This window comes from Gorilla gorilla, chromosome 7, assembly GCF_029281585.2.
Source record: "Gorilla gorilla gorilla isolate KB3781 chromosome 7, NHGRI_mGorGor1-v2.1_pri, whole genome shotgun sequence".
NCBI classification, from domain to species: Eukaryota; Metazoa; Chordata; class Mammalia; order Primates; family Hominidae; genus Gorilla; species Gorilla gorilla.
This window is the reverse complement of record NC_073231.2, coordinates 9,176,327-9,199,456: the sequence shown is the minus strand read 5'-3', so window position 1 is coordinate 9,199,456 and position 23,130 is coordinate 9,176,327. Positions and strand designations below refer to the sequence as shown.

The 23,130-nt window shown below is 37.9% G+C and overlaps 1 protein-coding gene and 1 long non-coding RNA gene across 3 annotated transcripts in view; both read left to right on the top strand.

Annotated features, from left to right (window-relative positions):
• CSMD1 (CUB and Sushi multiple domains 1) overlaps positions 1 to 23,130 on the top strand; it is a 2,071,408-nt gene that overhangs the window by 170,530 nt on the left and 1,877,748 nt on the right. The window lies entirely within an intron of this gene.
• The window catches only part of LOC134759052 (uncharacterized), a 62,098-nt gene continuing 39,827 nt past the window's right edge, over positions 860 to 23,130 (top strand). The window contains exon 1 of the long non-coding RNA XR_010134910.1: positions 860 to 21,733. This is a non-coding gene — a long non-coding RNA (uncharacterized lncRNA). The remainder of the gene's footprint in view (positions 21,734 to 23,130) is intronic.

Below are 23,130 nucleotides of genomic sequence, written 5' to 3'. Positions count from 1 at the left end.
TGAGAAAGAAACCGTGATTTGGCTGGGCATGGTGGCTCACACCTGTGATCCCAACATTTTGGGAGCCTGAGGAGGGTGGATCACTTGAGGTCAGGAGTTTGAGACCAGCCTGGCCAACATGGTGAACAGCCCTCACTCCACCACCCCACAGTGCCCCCCTCCCCATCTCCCGCTTTATACTAAAGATTCAAAAATTACCCAGGTGTGGTGATGCTTGCCTGTAATCCCAGCTACTTGGGAGGCTGAGGCAGGAGAATCCCTTGAACCCAGGAGGCAGAGGTTGCAGTGAGCCAAGATTGCACTACTGCACTCCAAACTGGGCAACAGAGTGAGACTCTGTTCCAAAAAACAAACAAATAACAACTGGTATTTAGTGACCAACCTGAGCCAAAGCATGCAAAGCCTCAGACAATCTTGAAGTCTGATGCTCTGTGATCAGCCTTCCTCACATTCTGCCCAGTTCTGCTCCCTAAACCCAGTCCTGCTGTGTTTATCTGTGCACCTGGTAAGCCTCTGCACCTGCTTTCCTTAATAGCGTGACATTTTTGTACTTTTGATTTCTGGAATGCCTTTGTCATTTTTCCATATTCAAATATTAATCCCCTTTCAAGATCTGGTTTAAAATCTACTTCCTAGAAAGCCTAGATGAGATCATAACGAATTAACACAAAGCAGTCCCACTCTTTAAAACAACCACAGTCCTTCTTGGGAGCCAACATTTAGGCATTCATTCATTACTTGAATAATTTATAACATAAATTACTAATATCTGTAAAATGTGTCTTTATTATATAAACTCCTTTTAAAAAGGTTTAAAGCTTTCCTTTCTCTTTTTTTTTTTTTTTTTTGGAGACAGCTTTCCTCTTGTTGCCCAGGCTGGAATGCCATGGTGCAGCCTCAGTTCACTGCAACCTTCATCTCCTGGGTTCAAGCACTTCTCCTGTGTCAGCTTCCCAAATAGCTGGGATTGATTGCAGGCATGTGCCACCATGCCTGGCTAATTTTTATATTTTCAGTAGAGATGGGGTTTCACCATGTTGTTCAGGCTGGTCTCGAACTCCTGACCTCATGTGATCCTCCCACCTCAGCCTCCCAAGGTGCTGGGATTATAGGCGTGAGCCACTGAGCCTGGTTCCTTTCTTAATATATTGCAGTACAGTAGCCCCACACGGCCACTTGTCCACAAGCTGGCTCTGTCCACAGTGGGACTGTGATGTCATACCTTTTGCCTAACTCAGAACGCTGAGCAGGGAAGGACACAACTGCAGATTGGTTTGAAGCCAATTCAAATAAATTGTCAATTGTGGTTTCATCAAATGATCATAATTTGATGAAACCACAAAGCTTTGTTCTAACATGTTCAAATCTATTGATCAGCAGACATTCATTATGACACGTTCCAACTCTTCGCGATATTGACCTAGATGTCATTGATTGAGTCAGAACTGTCATTTCAAATTTAGGTCACCCAGCGGGATACTACATAATTTCCTCCAGTCAAATCAATTCAGAAGGAAATTTAAACTAATTCTATAAAATTAATAAATTTAAAAAATGGAAAATGATTTGTGAAATATGAGGATCCATCAGTCTGTATAATAAACAGACATAATGCAAAATGTTTATTCAACCAAATATGTAGTTTTGTGATTATATAGTTTTTATCAGTTAAATATGAGCTAATAGTATCTAACAAATGATTAAGAGTCCCCAGTATTATAATTTTGGGGTACCGTATTACAATAAGCTAAAATTAATACAGATTTTGAAATTTTAGAACATTTCCTTGTCAATGATCTCAATGCTAGGACAAAAATACTGAAAACCTGTGTCACAGGATGCACCTGCATGAGCTGGGATTTCCTGTTGTGTTCACCCATATACACCAAGTCTCCTACTAGAATACAGCACATGAAGACCCTTGATCAATACAAATTAAACTAATGCTTTTTTACTTGCCTAATTAAAGCACTGAATAAATCATTATTCTGGGCTATAATTAATCTATTATTATTAGCTCATGCCTGTAATCCCGGCACTTTGGGAGGCTGAGGTGGGCGGATCACTTGAGGTTAGGAGTTTGAGATCAGCTTGGCCAACATGGTGAAGCCCTCTTTCTACTAAAAATAACAAAAATTAGCCAGGCTTGGTGGTGCATGCTTGTAATCCCAGCTACTCGGGAGACTGAGGCAGGAGATTTGCTTGAACCTGTGAGGCAGAGGTTGCAGTGAGCTGAGGTTGTGCCATTGCACTCCAGCCTGGGCATTAAGAGCGAAACTCCATCCGCCACCACACACATACACACACACATACTCACACACACACACACACACAAAATCATTCTGAAGATGGAAGAAACCTAATTTTCTTGCAGTTTTCAATGAATTCATTATATATTCCAAGAAATAGGCTGAGGCCATAATGTATAGGATTAAATGTCTTGTCTGAAATTATTTTTTAAAGGTTATTGTCATCAAAACTGTACATCACTTTCTCCTTTAAATAAGATGAAGCTCAAAAGGTGTTAATCAATTATGCAACCATTACTGATTAATTATGAATCACTGATTACTAAATAATCAAAAATGTATAATTAAACATTTAAGAAATTTAGACTAGATTGACCTACTTGTAAATATTCTCTAATGGAAAACACCCAAAACCTGAGAAAGCTACTATGCATTCTAGAATTACTGCCTTGTATCTGATGAAATTCGATGGCAACCCTAGACATTCTCAAGCAAGAGTAAAATGACTCCAAAATGCATTTTCTTAAAGTCTGTATGTCGACAGTTTATCCTGTTTTCATCTTGAATTACTGAGGATTCTGGAATCTCTTAATAGTGTGTCATTCTCTCTTGCAACGTGTAAATTGAAGTTATTACTGCTCTGGAGACCCTTTTAGAAACATGGCAAAGATGTTTGCCAGAGATTTGAACTTTGATGAACATGCTTCTCTAGGGCTTCTGGGAAGAGTTAACACATTTACTGGTGTTTGCTCATTATGCTTAGGATAAAAAGCAAATCAGACAGCTTCTGATATTTATTTTTTCATACGTTCTGTTGTACCTAGGAAGAATACAGAAAAGGAGGCAGAATGGTAGGCTGAGTTACATAAAATTAAACTTTTAAGATGGGCTTGGTGGCAGTTTTATGTTCTATTAATTTTTTTTCCAGAATCTTAGCAAATTTTATTTCTTATCACAGCCCCGGCTCTGTGGGGGGAGTGATTTGTTTATTTTTTAACAAAAAGATCATTACTAGCATTTCATGTTTGATTTTTCTAAGCACATTTTCTCCTTGAATGTATTCCTAAGCCCAAAACATGCAGTATTTCGTTTAGTGTATGCGTTAGTCACTGAGGCTTTTGTCAGTGATTTAGGGAGAGCTTAACATATTTTTAGAAATAGTTTTTCTCAACTATGTAAATCATGCATAAATATCTACATCTGCCAGAGAGATCTTAAAAATGGGTTTGTATTTTGTTCCTTGTGGATTCCAGTGTTGCTGTGAGTTTTAACAGATAAATAAGGTCAAGGCTATTTTTGTGTAATTGTTTATTCTTACAATTTTGTCAAGAAATGCATGATTTAGTGTTGCTATAAACTGATATAAGCAATATTACCTGCTTCTCAAGGGTGTAATAAAACATAGCGATAACATATCAATAACAATAGATTCCCTATGAAACGTGGAGTATTAGAAATGTGTTTTCCTCCATAAGAGCATCTACAAAAATGCACGAGAGCACAAACTCAAGGTCTTTTCCAGTTGCTTTGTGAAGAAAGGCAATTTCTTTTAATAGTATTTTTTACATGTTTCTTTCATATTTTATTTGCTTAATGGACTAAATTATAGAGAATAAATTAAGAATCTTTGTTTAAATGATCTATGGAAATATTGTATGTAGGTTTTTTTAAAAAAAGCTTGCTTGGATTGACTTTAATATATAATTGACATATTCATGTGGTATATGTGATATTTTGTTGCAAACATAGAATGTATAATGATCAAATTGGGGTATTTGGGATATCCGTCAACTTAAGTATTATTTCTATGTGTCGGGAACATTTCAAGTACTCTTTTTACCTACTTTGAAATTTACAAAGTCACTACTCTGTGCTATAGATCAGTAGAATTTATACCTTCTATCTAACTGAATGTTTGTACCAAAAAGACTGGAAGCATCTGTCTTTGATGGGAAGCAGCCACTATCCCAAACTGGAAGAAAAACCCCCACCTCCCCGACAAACTTAGAACTATTTATCTGTGAAATACAGACTTCGACTGGTTGTGTCTCACTTAGAGACGTAGGCAAGACAGTGAACAGACAGCTGTGTTTATCTCGGTGCACACGAAGCAGCCAGTGAGCTTCACAGAAGGACATAATTGGTTGTGTTCTCATTCCTGAGACTCCTGTCCAGCTGCGTAGGAATTTTCGATGATGTCAAAGCCCAAGTTTTATAAATGACAGGACCTTGTCTTTTCTTGGACTTGACTCCTGCTGTAATTGGAAGCTGTTACTTTCTGTCTTTCATTTATTATTTTAAAAAACCAGCATGTATTTCTATGACTTATTCTAATGCGCCTATCAGAAAATTCTATACGGAGAAACAGTCAATTCATTAGGGAACAGTTCTATGATTTGAGGCAGCTGTGGCACTGATTTCACTGTCTCATAGAAGAAAAAAAATCACATCTTTTCCTATGTCTATGCAAAACTTGGTATTTTAAACCATATTCCTAAAATAAACTGAATGTTTGAAAGAGACTAAAAGATTTAAAGGAAGCAAAAAAATGAATCAGTATTCATTTTTTTATTTCTGTGACTCAATGAGCCAATAGAAATCATTTCAACTTAAAAAGTCCAGTTATGAGAGCCCCATCAAAATTTTGAAGTAAATGTGTTATAAGACATTTTAATTATTGCCAAAGGATGAGCCCCACATGTGTTTATTTTTCCATGTCAATATTGGCAAATACCTCTTATTTCTATGGCAGCAGTATATTGTTACCAATCCCCTAAATTTGATAAAATTGTATTTTTTGAAGTTGTATTCTTCTAGAACAAAAATAATCAAATATCAACAATTTTGTATGATTCAACATAATACATTACTTTAAAAAACTAATTTTAATGGTTAAAAATACAGGGGGCCAATACTCAAGGTAGTTTGAAAGAAGAAACTTCTCTCTCTGAGTCAGTATTCCCAATTAATATTAGGTTTGACATTCCTAATTTAAGCAGGTTAAATTGAAATTCAATAAAATTGAATTGTCTTCAGTTCTCTTGTTGAACCTCGTGATTCACCATTTTCCAGGCATGAGGAGAAATTAATGAAGCAGTGATGGTTGATGCCACTACAGCCTTATTTTTCTCACTTGATCTTTTATGTGTTGCCATAAAAATGCTTTCCATTTACAGAATACCTTTCTCTAACAGGGTCGAATTACTTTACTGATTAATCGTTTAAGTGTGATGCCCTTTTCACTGGGTGGAATAGTACAGAAAATGAAACTCTTACAACAAATATCTCTTTACTTTCTTGTTTTTAATATCATCACTATTTTATGCCATTCTTTAATCTCATATTTCAGGAGAGGTAGCAGTTAATTTTATCTGATTCAGACACAAGGCTCTTACAATTTTCTTATAAATCATTTGATCTCTTTGAACTAATTTATAAAGTTCTCGTCTTCGTTCTTTATATGATTCATTATATTAGTGATAGGCGAGGCACTTCCTTCAGCTTTTTCAATTATTTCAGAGCAAATATATTGTTACATATGAATTATGAAAATTTCCAGGTGACTGAATCTCATTGACATTGGAACATTATAAAGTTTCTGTTAAATTTTCTATGTAATACAAAATCATATTATCTGCATATTTTCCTGGAACCCCTATGGGAAAGAAGCAATTATACAGACACACAGCCACCACCCCCCACATATACACACATACGTGCACACACACACACACACGTATTTTACTAAGTGTTACAGAAAATTGCCAAATAATAATATCAAACATGACTCGGGTGGTACTAGGTGGCAAAGCAAGAAAAGGCCTTGTTAAATTTCCCTGCATAGTGAGTTTGAAGGTACAATCACATTATGAATGGCTATGGAATAAATTATCAAAAGTCAAAAACAAAAATGCAAGCTGTTCATTTACAGAAGAAAAATAAGTTGGGGAACATATTAAATTTGACTATGAGAAAAGCAATTTGAATTTTATTAGGTAGATCATTTCACATAAATGAAAAGTCTGCATCCATTTACTTTTAATACATGACAGGGAATTGATGTGAGTTAATACTACTCAGTTCTTGAAGTTTACATAAAATATTTTAAAATTATATAAAATGGTAGGCTTAAACCCTTAACTAAGGTTTTGTGTTTCTAAAGGCTAAGGAAATAGTTACCAAATGAGCTAACTTTAACTGGTATTTTTATATAACATTTATATTGAGCTAACCCTCATTCCAAGCACTTGGTATATATTCACTTGATATTCCCAACAATACTGTAATTACCCCGTTTGCAGGAGAAGAAACAGGTAAAGAAACTGATTTAGGTTAATATACTTGGTAAGTGGCTGGACTTGGATTTGAATGGCCCTGTTTAGTATGGCAACCGCTTGCCCCATGTGGCTTTTGAGTTTTAGACATGCAGGTGGTCCACAATGATATGTACTAGAAGCATAAAATATACACTGTATTTCAAATATTTAGTGTAAAAAAACATGAATTATCTCAATTTTCACTCATTACATGTTGAAATGACAAACGTTTTGGATATGCTAGGCTAAATGTCAAACTCAGTTTTAGCCTTTTTAAATGTGGCCCCTAGAGAAGTTAAAATTACATATGTGGCTTGCATATTATTTCTACTGGAGAGCACAGCTTTACATTTTGGTCTAGCTGTAGGGACTAGAGCTCATGGTCTAGGCTTTTAAACATAAGGCCTCTTTACTGAAGAGTAGAACTTAGTTTGAGATTCTTATTCATGTCTAGTGGCAATCCCCTGGAAGTCTCTTGTTAGTTTATACATACAGTATTCTTAGATTGCAGGTAATGTTTGGAAATTTAACTTATACTCCTTACTGCTTAAAATGTTGAGTATCAGATGGGAGATTTTAGAAGCAATTGTTGCATCCCATGGTGATACACCGGAAACTCTTGCTATAGATGTATAATATTATCAATATGTACAACACATTTAATGATTTTCTTATTGCCCTTCATTAGAAGTATTTTTCCCTAATTCATAAAACTCTATCTTTTCTCCTAAAGAATAATATCAGTGAATTCAGATGATATCAAGACGTGTATTTATCATGAATGTATGTACCAGTTGTCCCTGAATTAATAGCTATGGCTCCTTTTATTGGTAATAAGGTCCATCTGTTTCATTCAGTTTTATTCCGCAGCCAGAGGCAGTAAAGCTGTACTCATCTGTCTGACTGGAAAGTAAAACTCGGAAAGACAACTCAATAAGAGCAAGAGCAAAACGTCCTCCGATTTTAAACAAGATTTTCTGGATCTCTTACATTCTTGAAGAATTATTTCTGTCTCTGATCCCAAATAATCCAGCTCAGTTGTTTGTAAACATAGAAAAAGAATATTGGACCCAGACTTGTTGGAGAGACATGGAGAGATAACTTTTAAATCATGAAAGCACTATCACTCTATTACATGCCTGTTGGCCTGGGGAATACGAAAAATGATACCAAGGTTCTAAATAAGTTTATGTTTTAATGTTCTCCCATTAGGCAAACTTTCTGAGTGGGCATGTTCAAGCGACAGTAGATTTTAAAACCAGTATGTTCTAAATGGTTGAAACCGATTGTCCAAAGGCTGTTGGTATGATTGCTGGCTGTGTTCTATTTAATTTTTGGGTGAAACCATTAGTATCACACCCATTATGATAAGTGTCTAGGAACATATTAAGTTGTATCACTGAAAGCCTTTTTCTACCACAAGGGATCCAAGAGGATGTGCTTTATTCACTATGATTATTATTTGAGAGTACAGAAACAAGCTTCAGGTAAGTTACATGAGCTTAATTCTTTACATCCATGTTTCCATCTTTTTCCTTTGAATTCACAGAAGTTAGCAAAAGGGTCTATAATCTAGATAGTTCCCTACCAATGTTTGTCGCAGGAAGGGGTGGGGGAAAGATAGATTTACACACTTCCTTAAAAGCAAATAAGTAGCACCCTTTTTCAACCAGCATCTGTAGTAAATGCTCTGATCATCGTTCCTAATGCAGCAACCCTATACCGCTGCTGACAGACTGGTGCTGGCAATGAAACCAATCTGCCTGCCGCCCTCTGTGACTCCACACCGCCGGAATCGTGGTGGTGGATTCCTCATTTGTGTAGTACCCAGGAAACTTAATTGCAAGTAAGCAGGCTAATAAGGACATTGAGCCCACAGGAGTATTATTTACAAAAGTCAACCAGATGTGCTGTCTATGGGTGAGAGCAATGGGATACACAACTGATTTGTATTTTACTGTTTGGGAAGTTTTTCCAAGTGAACTCCTATGAGGGTGGGCTTTATTGAATTTAGAAAAGCAGTAGAAAGAGAGCTTGTACTTCCCTCATGGAGACCTTTGAGAATATACTCCTCCTCCTACTAGTAATATTAACAATAACATAGCTTGCTATTATTATTAATATTATGGCTGAGTTCTATGGATCCATTATTCTATGTCAGATATAGAGCTGATAGTTTACATACTGTGATATGATTCTTAACAGAAGACTACAGGTAGTATTTTAATTCAGTTTAACATATACGAAAACATTTATAGTGTATCTACACATGTATGTACGTGTGCATATACAGTATTATGTATATTCATATGTATTAGGATTATTACTGTCATTACTATTACTGTAAAAATGCTGAGTAACAATCCATTCCAAAGCTCAGGCCCATGGAACAATAAACACGTACTGGTGTCCTGCTCTCTGGTTTGTCTGGGGTTTGGGTGATTCAGGATGGGCTGGGCTCAGCTTGGCTATAAGACAAGGTTTCAGCTCAAGCGTGCACCATGAATCTGATTTTTATGAGAATGTTTGGCTGCCTGGAGCACGTTTCCCTCCCGGCAGTGAGGGAAGCTCAGGAGAGTACTGCCCTGAATAGGTTTCAAGTCAGTGCTGTCACCCTACCCTTGGAAATTAGCCGAGGTCTGTCATAGGGCCATGTCCAAAGTCAGTGTGGATGGGAAACAAGGTTTGCTTTCTGTGGGAGAAGCTGCCGAACCCCCGGGTGAGTGGTGGAGAGGCAGATGGGAATGAAAAGTTGGGTACAATAATGTCATCCACTTCAATCACAGACCTAAATTACTCGAGTAGTCTTCTGTATTTCCCATTAATTTTCTATGAGAATGTATTAGTCTGTGGTTAAAAAGAATAAAAATATTTAATTCTTTTTCTATTTCAAGATAAGTCTATTTTGAGATTATGAGGTAGTCCAGATAACATTTGAAGTTAGTCTTTGTATGTGGTTCTTTTGAAAAATCAAAATGCCACATAGAATTGAACATAAATAATAGCTTAAGAACGCAGGCATACGTCCGTACTTGCTCATTCAACTCCTAGGAAGGGTAAGATCATCTTTCAGGCTGCAGTTTTATTATTTATTTATGACACCTTCATCTTTCACTGCTTCCTTCAAATTCACAGCATGAGAATTTAAGGTTATCACAGGACTAGATTTTTGTGATCAAATGGGTGGTTTTCAAATGAAGTTCATCGTTCAATGAATGGGCTCAACAAAGCATACTCTACATCAAACTCACAGGCACTGCGACCATGGTTCAAATGCTTCTTTTCTTTGCATGGCTTCAGAAGGATTTTAATTACTGTTTCTGGATGAGAAGAGAAAATTAATTACCTTTTTGAAAAATATGATTATCTTCAAGATTTCTCTCTTTGTTAATATGCTAGTAGCACGGTGTCAGGAAAAGAGCTCCAGAGGATAGAAGTAAATTCAATGTAAACTAAATAGATGGCCCACAGATGGGTGTGGGAGGCAGGGAGGGTGTTGATGGCACTAACATCAACCAGGGGACTTCTATGGCAAAGAACTTTGCTTCATCCACAGGCTGGAGGTGAGACACAAGTTCAAGACTGCAATGCTGAAAACTGACAGAGCTAACCTCCCATCTAGGGTGGAACTAGGCCACCTTCCTAGGGTGTAGCGGGACTTGGGTCAGGTCTCCGAGCATGTGCACTCGGCTTGATACTCAGTAAGTTATAGGTTTGAAATTGTACCTAGAGAGCAGGTGGTTGTCTAGAGTGTGGCTGTCTGGGTGCTTCACATGCAATTGAGTTATCACTTCCTGGAAGCTTTTGAAAGTTAGGTAATTAAACGTTTTTGTTGGGTTCATTTTAAAATTAGAGATTGTGGGTCTGTAAATGACACGGAAAATCCGAGTTTCCATCATCTCACTGTCTGTTTCATGGGAGGACTCAGATAATTCTTTGAGTATTTAGTTTGTGTGAGAAAGAAAAGCCCTTGGTGATTAAAAAATCGTCTAGCAAAGGCTCAGGTTTACTGCTCTGAGGTCCACAAGCCATTGCATTTGAGTCACCATGAATGGTTACGTTCACAATAATTTAGCATATCTGTGCTGCATCCCACAATGAGCTTGCACTCTCGAGTTTTCCATGTTCCAGGACCACATTTCATCTCAACGTGTTCACCCTGAATCATCCTGTGTTCATCAGTGGAATATGACAGGGTCTGGATTTTGAACAAATTATAATATGATGCCTTATGAGGTCTGTTCTGTCATCTGCATGCAAATTATTTTAAAATAATTTATGTGTGTAAAGATGGTTCACAAGCACTAGGTAATGTAATGTATGTAGCACTTCCTCAGTTTTGGCTCAGCGTCTTCCTCTCCATTTCAAATTTAGAGCAAGTGAGAGGGGAAGGTTAAGTGATGTGATGAGGGAGTGTGGCAGAGTGACAATGCAGAGTGGTGGCATTGCACTCGCTGACTTCTTGACGCAGGCTTCTGAACCCACTAAGCCTCCTGGCTGTAGTAGGCAAGGACTCAGTCACATGAAGACCAAGAAATAATTTATCATATTAGATCACCATGAGAATAAGACCACGAATTGGCAGAGTGCTTCAAAATTTTCAGAGGATATTGAAGTGTTCTATAACATAAAGCATATTGCATAGAATAAAAAGATATACTAAATACATACATGAAAGAGATGGACAGGTGCAATACATATATTCTTGAAATATAATTTTAGGACTATGATTATCACAGATATTATCTCTCTATACAAATGAGTAAACTGACATCCAGGGGGAAAAACATCATCTCTGCAGAATCAGGTCTATACCTCATTTTATATGCCAGTATTATATTATCAGTTGGATAGTTGGGTACTTGAAACCCCAAATATGAGCTGCTCCATTACAAAGTTTGTTTTCTGTATAATTCTACCTTCTACTAGATTCAAATTAATCCCATGTGTTTACCAGGAAGTGGAAATTAATTTCAAGTTCCTATCCCTTTTTGTTAAGTAAACCATTTTAAGTGTGTTCTTTTTTCTTTTAACAGGGAAGCATATGTAGAGAAGGATTTGGTACAGGCTGTTAGACAATGAGCCATCTCTGTATTTGTTAAATAGTATCAGTAATCTTATCTGTATTAGGTCCCCTAGGAATAAATTGTATCATGTAAACAGAACAAATACTAAGATACTTTTCTTGAAGGCTTCCAGGCATTTCATAAAGCAGTCATAAGAATATAATGTATGGACATATTATTTGTTTTATATTTTGATCACTAAAAATCAGTAAAAATTCTTTGTAATATTACCTTTCTCTGCCTTCTACATCCCCCATCTTCCTTTCTACTTTGCTTCCTTCCTTTCTTGCTTCCTTCCTTCCTCCCTCCCTAATTCCCTCCCTCCCAGTGTTCCTCCCTCCCTCTCTCTCTCTCTCTCTCATGTCCGTTCTTTTGTCTGGTGGTAATATAAAGTCAGTCAGGAATCCCTTTTTAAATAAAAAAATATGTATACACCGAAGTCTGTATATGACTGGCAATTTATTCAGTAATTGCATAGAAAGCTTTGTAATTTGGCTTCTTAAAATACTTGCATCAAAATCAATGATTCTCTATTATATTTAAAATTTCTGAACATTCTATAGTATGAGTTTTTCAATTATTAATTGCTTCTGCTCTGTTGGTTTTCCAGCTTCAATAATTAGAGGCTTATTTTCCTGGAGCTTTAAAAGATGTATTTTAACTCATCTAGTTAAATATGGTTTAAATTTCCTGAAAATTAATTCATTATTTACTTCCATTCAGAATACAAGGGCATCTAGTTTTGATGTATAAAGGAAATAGTTTCTCGTTATTGTGGAAATAATTTTAATGGTTGAACAAATAACCAAATAACCTTGAAATACAACACACCCCTAAGACTATTTTGTTGGCATTTAAAAGATGTGGCTTTCCAATATGTGAGTAAAGGTGTGGCTCCTGCATGAGCTGTACCGCCTTTGACTTATGATACATCTGTAAAGACTTGTCTTGCATGAATGCCCATCGTATTTATGGAGGCTCTGTGGGCTAGCTGCTTTCTCAGGCAGTTAAAACTTTGCTCTCATTTAATTCTTACAAAAAATATGTAACACAAACATAATTACTTTACCAAGGATATTCTGTGAGCTCAAATGTAGAGCACCAACAAAGACAAGGACTAAATAAATACCAATAATGTTCTTTGAGAAAAATATATTAGTATTTTAAAAGGTTACTAGAATAGACATTAGTGGAAAAAAGCAGAAATGAGCTTAACTTTATTTTACTGATATGTTTTCATTTTGAATTCTATTGGATGGGGGACAGAAGACATAGATCTTTTCAGTAATTAAGATCTACAAATCAATAGTAGAATCATAGGCTTTCAATTTTATAAATAAAACAGCTGAGATTTACAGTCAAATTTGTCTCTGGTGGGTCTGGTCTATTGAATGTCGGGTAGATTCCAACCTAGGGCTTTCTGGTCCCTAACCCTGCTCTCCTATCATGCAAAACCCCTTCCTATAAAAGAGACAAGAGACAAATCTAGATTGGATATCTAATAACTATGTTGAGTATATCACTGGCAGTTAATAGTAACTGAAACCCTTTTTATATTTCAAAGGCTTATTTCCATGAATTCTTCACTGAATACTAAAGGGAATTGCTTTATGGATGTTTCTGTTTGGAAAACATTTCTGAGTAAACCACAAACCATAAATTTATATTCCAAAGTTTGGAATTTATCCTCACTTTGGAAAGTGGCCAGGATCAAGTTAAAGAATATTAACAAATAGCTTATATTCATATATAGTCCATTGTATGGGCAAAAAAATTATATACATGATCTTTTAAATAAGACTAAGCAATTGTACTTTTCTGTAACACAATATCAAGATCTGTTTTTATTGAATTAGAGCTGGCACCGGAGAAAACCAAATGACATCTGGTGACATTGCTGCTGGCTCTAATAACATAAAGATTCTGAAAATAGAATTTCTTGCAGAAGCCAGCACTAAGATCACTTTATTCTGCCTCTGTCCAGTGGTTAATGTCACACAATTTGAAAACACATGGATATGATATGATTTTTGCATCTGTAAGGACATATTACATTTTTCAAAAACTAAGTATTATTGGAGTCTGTCCTTCCCTATGACGTCACGGATTTTCTATGTCAGGAAGCGAGAATGAGTATAACAATAAATGATTGTTCACATATTTAAACTTTCTCTTTGGAAGATAATATCAAAACAAGAAAACAAAGCCTTTCACAATATTAATGAGGTATTACAAAGTTATCAGAAGCATGGAAATGCATGCCTAGAAACAGACATGATACCTAGAGTCATTGTGAATTAAGTGTGAGAAAAAAACATTGTGATCTCTTCATAAACTATAGTTTGAAATTATAAAGTTTCAAGTTGCTTGGAAATTCACACTCTGTCTTTTTCTTAAGTGGTGTCTTGTTTTTATTGTTTGATTTTGTGGTTTGTTTTCAAATCCACTGTGAGATGGCATACATGATAAAGGTTAATTCCCAAAGTTAAGTTAACCACGGGGATACTTCTCACTATCCCTGCACACACACACACACAAACACACACACACACACACACACACACACACACACACACACACACACTCATTTTGCTTGTTCCTAGTTGGAGGACCAGTCATAGGTCAAGATGAGCCTGAAACCACGAAGCCTTGGCTGAGACAGGCAGAGGAAAAGGGAAAAGGGCAAACAGTACTAGTTTAAGCCAACTGTACTTTGATGGAAAATGAGCATCCTATAGATAGCATAACTAATCTAAATGAGCTCCTCTGTGCAATTGCTCTTCGATTTTGAGATCCCTCCAGATGGCCTTAAGACTGCTTGTGGACACTTAATATCTTCTACATGTCATCAACTTCAACTAGGCTATATACCTACGTACATTAGTGCCCTTTGCAAATGGTCTGTCTACACCAGGGAAGCAAAATGCTGAGCCTTGCTTCAGTGATGGATGCAGTAAATACGAAAGGAAGAGATGATCAAAATGTACCAGTTACCTTGAATCACAGTACGAATGCTGTCTTGCAAATAGTACCTACGCTTAAAATACATTGGGCTTGCCAAGTCTCGATAGTCTGAAAAAATAATTCTATCCTTTGTCATTTGTAGAAAAGAGTAGCTGTATTAATTTCTCTTTTTACTCTCAGTTGTATTTTTTTTTCTTTTTGTCTCACAAAGTTTCCGTGTTTTTCCTATCATTAATGTGGGATGGTGGGTAGTTTAGGCTGCCTTGTGTAGAAGGACAGGCCTCCAATATTGGACAGGCTGAAGACACTGGTGTAGATAAAGATGGTTTCAGATTCCAGAGTGTGTCAAAGCGGCATAGAGGTGCTCACTAACTGAGATGATTGAGATATGCAAAACAGTTAAATTAATAGAAAAGATTTGTTTCTATTTTAGTAACTGCTGCCCTTCAGAATGACATTAAGGACTTCCACCCCTCAATTTGAAGAAAAGAAAAAAAAAGCCATGTGAGGCTGTCAAGTCCACTAAGAGTAGCTGACTGGCCGAAATAGAACCCACAGGGAGAGGGTATCTCTCACTTTGAATCTGCTCAGTACTGGGTTCTGGCAGCAGCAGCAGCAGTTTATAGCTCACATCTTCCACTTCCACCCTCCTTGTCTGTGATAATTCACATTTCATTTTGCAATTAAAGGTGACCTGAAAATGCTGACAAAGTCATAGATCAGTCCTCAAGGTGGCCGCATTGAGATTTAGCTAAGAAATGACCAGAAGTAGGAAAAGGGCACAGACAATCTGAAGCAAGACATTGACTTAAGGTAAGATACAAAAAATGTGAAATGACACCAATTTTTCTTTTTCTTATTTTGGCTCATGAATTTATCATTTCAGATTTGTAGGTTTTTTTCCGCTTTTACTATTTACGTATCGAATGGTGAATCCAAGATATGGAAGACATCAGGCAAGCAGTTGTGCTTAATAACTTGGGATAAAACTAAGGAAAGAAGTCTGCTTTTAAAAAATCACAATCCGGAGATTTTTTTCCGATATTACAGACTCTGTGATGAGTACAAGACGTAAGTTCCATGTGTGAAAGGGAAGAATTAAAGTTGAGGTTTCAGGGCTTGGAATTTGTGCCCTGCACCCACCACTCAGGTGCCCTCCCCAGGTCCCGAAAGCCACCTCCTAGGTGGTGTCCCACCCAAAAGCCCATCCCACCGAAGTGTCCAGAGGCCTTAAGCAATGCAGCTCTGGAATGAGGGTTGCTGCAGAACTTAGCCCAACGTAGCTGACCTGGACAACTCTGACGCTCTACGGCCCCCTGGGGGATTGCACCAAAGATGGCTCTGTGACTCTACCCCTTTGCTAGGCGTCTTTCCCTGCTCTGCCTCTGATGGTCTGAGGTCTTTATCAGAAAACTCTTCTTAAAAATCACTCTCACATGAATCCTTGTCTCAGCATCGATTTCCCAGGAATTAAACCTAAGGCAAAGATGATTAATTTTTAATTTTCCTTTTTTTTTTTTTTTTTTTTTTTTTGAGATGAAGTCTTGCTCTTGTCACCCAGCCTGGAGTACAGTGGCGTGATCTCTGATCTCAGCTCACTGCAACCTCCACCTGCCAGGTTTAAGAAATCTTCCTGCCTCAGCCTCACGAGCAGCTGGGATTACAGGTGTGCACCACCACGCCCAGCTAATTTTTTGTATTTTTAGTTGAGATTGGATTTCGCCATGTTGGCTAGTCTCGTCTTCAACTCCTGACCTCAGGTGATCCATCCGCCTTGGCTTCCCAACGTGCTGGGGTTATAGGCATGAGCCGTCACGGTCGGCCAATTTTCCTTTCTTGTATTAATAACAATTGTATAGGAAACAAAAAGGATACACTTTATATAAAAAATACACAGGATATTCAATTTTATATCATTCAAATTTTTGGTGTAATAGTAACAGTAATTAACATAATTACTGTATTTTGATTGATGTCCTTACAAACTTTTCTTATGTTAGAAAAAATGAGAAGCATCAGTGTAGTCTGCATGTTCGAGGGAACATGCATCACTTTCGAAAGCTGGAGGCATAGTTCATTTTACCAGTCCAGGTCTGTTGAATGTTTGAGTACTTTCTTATACAGATTAAAGTTTTTAATGCTGGAAAGAGCATTCTAATACTTATGTCTTTGCATATTGTCACTTTTTTTTTTAAAAGAGACATTCCTATACGTAAAATTTCCAGGTCAAATGTAAAGCTTTTTGACATGTAATGCCAATTTTGTTTTTAATAAATATTGTATTGATAATCTCCAAAGCAGTGAAAATAAAGTCCCAATTTTTCAGATACTTGTGTGAGTGCCCAGGGATTACGTTTTTTTATTTTTTTATTTTTTTTATTTTTTTGAGACGGAGTCTTGCTCTCTCACACAGGCTGCAGTGCAGTGGTGCAATCTCAGCTCACTGCAACCTCCGCCTCCTGGGTTCAAGCAATTCTCCTGCCCCAGGCTCTAGAGTAGCTGGGGCTACAGGCACACACCATTACGCGCCTGGCTAATTTTTGTATTTTTAGTAGAGAGGGGGTTTTGCCATGTTGGCCGGGCTGGGGATTACTATTTTAAAACACTTATATAATCTAGGGCTAAAACTACTCGTCATTGTATTACTAGTCATGTCTTTGATTATAAATTAAATTGAACATCTTTGATAAACTTCTTTACCAATTGATCATTCGTTTTATGAACTGGTGAGCTACATCAGTGTTATCCCTTACCGTTTCACTCTTACAGTTTTGAAAACATTTTTTCGTATTCACTTGTGAGTGCCTGTCATGTAGTGACTTTATGTAACCACATCTCGCATGTATTCAGTTGATCAAGATCCCAGGGGCGTGACCCATGGCCCGGAAGGAAAGATGTACAGGGTCGGCCAATGCAAGCCCTGACCTCTGTCCTCACCAGCCCACGCTCCTGCTGGAAACCCCCCTGGACATCAGAGGATGCAGGAGCTGAGGAAGGAGGATGTGGGCGTGCAGAAGCATGGAGAGTGGATTTGGAGGGCAGATCAAGAATGGCCAATGCAAACACTTGCTGAATTTTTACTTCGGTCTGAAGTCTTACTTTATCTTTTCGTTTATTTATGGTATCTGTTATATACAGAGGTTATATGAAACTTGAGGCAGCCAAAATGATTATTTTTCTTCTCCCAGTTTCTAGTTTTGAAGTTCTACTAATGAGGTCTTTATCGGCATAATATTACGTACATATTAATAAATGTAAGTTTCTACTTTTTTTTAACAAATTGATATTTTTCTGAAAATTAGTTTGGTGGATGGTGGAAGACTGGTATTGTTTTCTTGAAAGAATTGGCCAGGTTTTAGGCGAATTTTTATTGAAAAAGCATTCCAACACACACTATCTGGTAACTTTTTGAGAGTTTATTTTCCACCTTAGCTTGCCTGTGACTAGTTGTCAGATACTAACCTGTCTGTTCACATATCTAAGCAATTTTAAATTCTGTACTTTTTAATAGACATTTTATGTATTGCAAAATCTCATCTCCTTTTTAAAAATAAAATATCTCCCTTAAAAATTACAATAGTTTTAGTCATTAAAAATGCACATATACACCGTGGAATACTATGCAGCCATAAAAAAAGGATGAGTTCATGCCCTTTGTAGGGACATGGATGAAGCTACAAACCATCATTCTCAGCAAACTAGCACAAGGCCAGAAAACTAAACACCACATGTTCTCACTCATAGGTGGGAATTGAACAATGAGAACACTTGGACACAGGAAGGGGAACATCACACACGGGGGCCTGTCATGGGGTGGGGGAAGTGGGGAGGGATAGCATTAGGAGATATACCTAATGTAAATGATGAGTTATTGGGTACAGCATGCCAACATGGCACATGTATACATACGTAACAAACCTGCACGTTGTGTGCATGTACCCTAGAACTTAAAGTATAATAAAAAAATAAAAATGCTTTGATATTTTGGCTGGAATAATTGCGCATACACGCGTTTGGGAAAACTGTAGTCTGGGCACGTATGTATGTCTTAATTTATGGAGATCTTTCATGCTCTTCTGTGGAATTTTATAAGCATTTAAGATGATTTTCTTAAAATCAATGAGGAAATGTCTTTATATGGTTTATCTTGATAATTATACATTTTTTGTTACATGAGCACAAATATTTTTAAATTTCTCTGAATGATTAGTCTCAGCATTTATAAAAGTTACTTATCTTCTACATTTGTTCGTACCTATCCCAGTTAAGGATGTATCTTTGTTGCTTTTGAATCTTAAGGAAAGCATTGCTATTAGCTTCAGATAATTTTATCATGATTTCTATATCTTCGCTTTATACTCTTTCAATCTTTTTCTCTCTCCCACCATACCCTGGAATAATTTGGTACTTTTATATTATACTTATTTTTGCTATTAGGTCAGGTTGGTGCAAAAGGAATTGTGGTTTTTGCTTTAAAAGTACTGGCAAAGACCTCAATGACTTGAGCCAACGTAATAAAAACATGACCTATATTTGGTACTTAGGTGTTCTGGTTTTGCTGTTTTCAGCTTTTGAAGTGGCAGCTTGATCCCTAGATTCAGGCAGAACACTGTTTAATAGATGCTCCCTTTCTCCTGCTTCATTCCAGGTGCACTCTCAGCTGCCACAAAAGCAAGAGCAGCATCATTGTTTTAAAACATAGTTTTCAAAACAGTTAGAACTCAGCATGCATAGTAAAGGATGAAACCTCATCTCCCTCATTGGAAACCTGTCCTAACTGTGTGGGCTTCAGTCAGCTGCCTGCCTGGAGCCTGAGATGCTGCTGCCTGGGTTTGTCTCATTTCTTCTATGGCCTCTGCAGTCACATCTGTATTCATCTCTGATTCGACTCTCACTGCATTCCAGAACATATGGACAGAATCTGTTGCTTCTCTCTTGAGATTTACCTGACAGTCTCCCTTTCTTTATGCAATAAGATGTACCTCACTTTGGGTGGCATTACAAAGGCCTGATGACCAGGCAATCAGGGCCGCTCTGTCCTGCCCCTCTATGCAGCCACATTCAGAGACCTAATGTGTCCATAGCGTTTCAGTTGTCTGCACCTGTCCGGCTTACCTGACCCCAGACCTTTGCAATTGTCCAAGAGAAATTGAACCGCACAAGATAAACACGCGAAGGGGAATTTACTCATCGTGATTGCAAAAGGGGAAGGGGACTGAATTTGGCTCCACTGAAATAAAAGATGGGAGGGATTTTGAGCCATGGGACAAGGAGGGAAATGGTCAGTGGATGAGTCCAGCACGTTGAGTTGGTTGCTCATTTGTTTCCCAGTGTTTTTCCCCATGGGTATGCCACCTGTGTTTGCTAATCAGTGGTCTTGGAGGCGAGGTCTGCAGCCTCCCACAGTGAGTGGAAGACAGGGGTGCTCTCTAGTCTGAGAGCGTGTCTGAGGGATGGCTCCCAGGTCATTGAGAAAGACCATTCTCGGTGGTAAAACTGTCAAGAAACTCTCAAAGATATTTACATACATTACAAAGGGGCAGAGGAGAAAATTGCAAATGCAAGTTTCCTAAAGTAAATGCCCTTAGACAGGGAGATCAGGAATAAACTTTATAAAGCTGGGTCTGGCTGAGGACATGTGAAGATCATCGCGTTGGTCGCTTGTCATCTCGTCTCCCTGGAATGCCTTCTGCCAAATCATCTGGCCAGCCCCTTGTTCCAGCCTGACAGCAAAGGAGGCATTTTCATGCAGGCTTCTGGAGCAACTGGATGCAGGCGGAACTGGTCTTATTGCATTTTCTTCCCTTCATTATGGAAACCACCTTGATGAGGCTTAAGTTTTTTTGGTCCTGGATCTGTCCACAGACCGTAAACTCCTTGTGGAATAAGAACACTTACTTGTCTTTGTAATGCCAGTGGCTCTCCTGGTGAGTGTTAAATTTTAACTACCTGAAGCCTTGCCCTTAGCTGTATTTGTTTCTTTGCTTTATGACATATCAGAGAGGCTTAAAACAAATAACATAATATCAAGTAGTGATGGCTTAAAAAGCCTTGAGTATTTCCCCTAGTGGCAATATTTTCAGTCTACCTTAACATGAGAACAACACCTCATGGTTCCATTTATAGCTCATTTGTGTTTAATTTGAAGAAGGGCTGCCTCAGTGCAGTACTTAGTGTGATTTATGAATTGCACTCAGAGTACCTGAAGGCGTGCACAGGTACGGAGGTAACTGACAAGAGCGCTGGGGGACCTGTCAGGATGCCTCCCCGCCTGGAACTGCGGATCCCAGTTCACAGAAGATAATTATTTTCTATATTGTACTCATTTATTCTAGAAATTCCTTTCCGAGGAACAAGTGTGTGTTGTTATGGTTAAAGAAGAAAAAACAGAAAATTTGAAACATAGCTTAAGAAAGCTGACAGGACGCGGTGGCTCATGCCTGCAACACCAGCACTTTGGAAGGCCGAGGTGGGCAGGTCAGGATATCGAGACCATCCTGGCTAACACGGTGAAACCCCATCTCTACTAATAATACAAAAGTTAGCCTGGTGTGGTGCTGGGTGCCTGTAATGCCAGCTACTCAGGAGGCTGAGGCGGGAGAATTGCTTGAACCTGGGAGGCGGAGCTTGCAGTGAGCCAAGATCGTGTCACTGCACTCCAGCCTAGGCGACAGAGCAAGACTCCATCTCAAAAAAAAAAAAAAAAAAAAAAAAAAAAAAAAAAAAGCTGTGGCACCAGCAGACCTAGAAATGTGTTCTGATTGCCCCTCAATATGTGAGCTGGTTAAGCGTCTTTCCACTTAAAAATGTGGCCACTACATTCTTATACATCTTTTCCAGTTTCTATCTACTGTTGGTAGTTTTTCCTGTATCTATTCCACCTGATTCTTCACTATTACTTTCCATATATTAAAGACAGCAGAAACTTAAATACACACCTACCCACCCCCCACATCTTTCTTTGACCTTTCTACCCAACTTCCTAAGGCACCATTCTTTCTCTTCTCTGGCTTTACTCCACCATGGAAAGAATAGTAAGATTCCCTTCCCAACGTTCTAAATGACCAACTCCTGATTTAATTTCTTGCCACCTGTAATCCGCAGTCATCATCACCTGACTCCAGTTCTTGTCTTGGAGGTCAGTTTTCCTAAATTGTAACTTGGACCATTGAGTGCTTCTATTCAAACTACTTCAGAGTCCCCGAATTTGGGCATGGAACTCAAATGGCTCAATAATCTGTTCAGAGCTTTTTTCCTGAGAAAATACTTTGCCACATGGCCTTAAGAGAGATGGGCCAGTAGCAGTCAGCAGAAGAAAGAAGGTGTGGGGACACTGGGGAGGTTCCTGAGTATGGAGCTCATCGGCCTTGCAGTCCAGAGGTGTGTGAGGGGTGAGAGAAGGGGAAGAATCTCTCAGCACATAGGTGGACGTGTGGGAGGGAGAGGGAGGCAGAGATGGAGAGGAGAGCAGGGGACAGAACACAGTGACTTGCTGCCCATTTTGTACTGGATTTTAAGAGCAATGAGGAACCATTTTGTTTTAAATGCTGTCATAAATAAGATAATTAAATGTAATACTGTCTTGATTTTCTAACGGGGATGTTAGAAAGTAAGTCCCTCCTATATGAGAAATAGTCACTCATTTCGAAGGAAATGTAGACACCTTCTTTTAACAAAAATTGCGAGAATATCAAAATGGTAGGCCTTTTACATACAATGTGGGATTTTTCAAAATATTACTGACAAAAAGTGTGATAAAAATGATCCAAGTGACCTGTTAAAATATAAAATAACAATTGAAGAGAACAATATTGAGTTTGACTGTCGATTAGAGAATAAAGCATTATATGAGGGAATAGTACTTATCTGACTTATTTCCAGAAGTTTTGAGAAAAATATAAATCCAACCTTAAGGCAAATTATTTCAAGAGCACTAAGATAGTTTTATAAGAAACTGCTTTTAAAATCTATGCAAATACTCCTGTAAGCCTTTGTAGTCAACTATTCCTAACAGAAGTGCCAGTTCATTTTTACACAAACCTCAACTTACATCACTTTTTTATGCATCAGACATGCTACCTTGATCATTCTTATTAACAAACTTTTAATCAGAGGAGTTTTTTTTTTTTTTCCTGTTATGGGGTTGTTGCATGCTTTCTAGATCACTGACCATGATTTGTCATAGAAAGATTTCTTTCGAGATGGTAAAACGAATGTCCACATCCCAATGAATGTCCTTTCCCCTGTAAAAGAAGATGTGGCCTCCAACCTCTCCATGCACACTTTATTCTCCTGAGCAGAGGCGTCAACATTACTATTGACAGCAATAAGTAGTGCTGTATTTTTTTTTTGAAACAGTATGATTGTGAGCAATGCCTCAAACTAAAAACTTTGTATCAGTAAATGATAGAAATAATTTCTGCAAGCAGAACAGCTATGACTGTGTCCTGGTGTAGGTGTCTGGGAACCAGGGAGATGGTGTGGGAGATGGTGGGGAGGAGAGAGGGGATGGAGCTGGAGCAGAAATTGATAAAG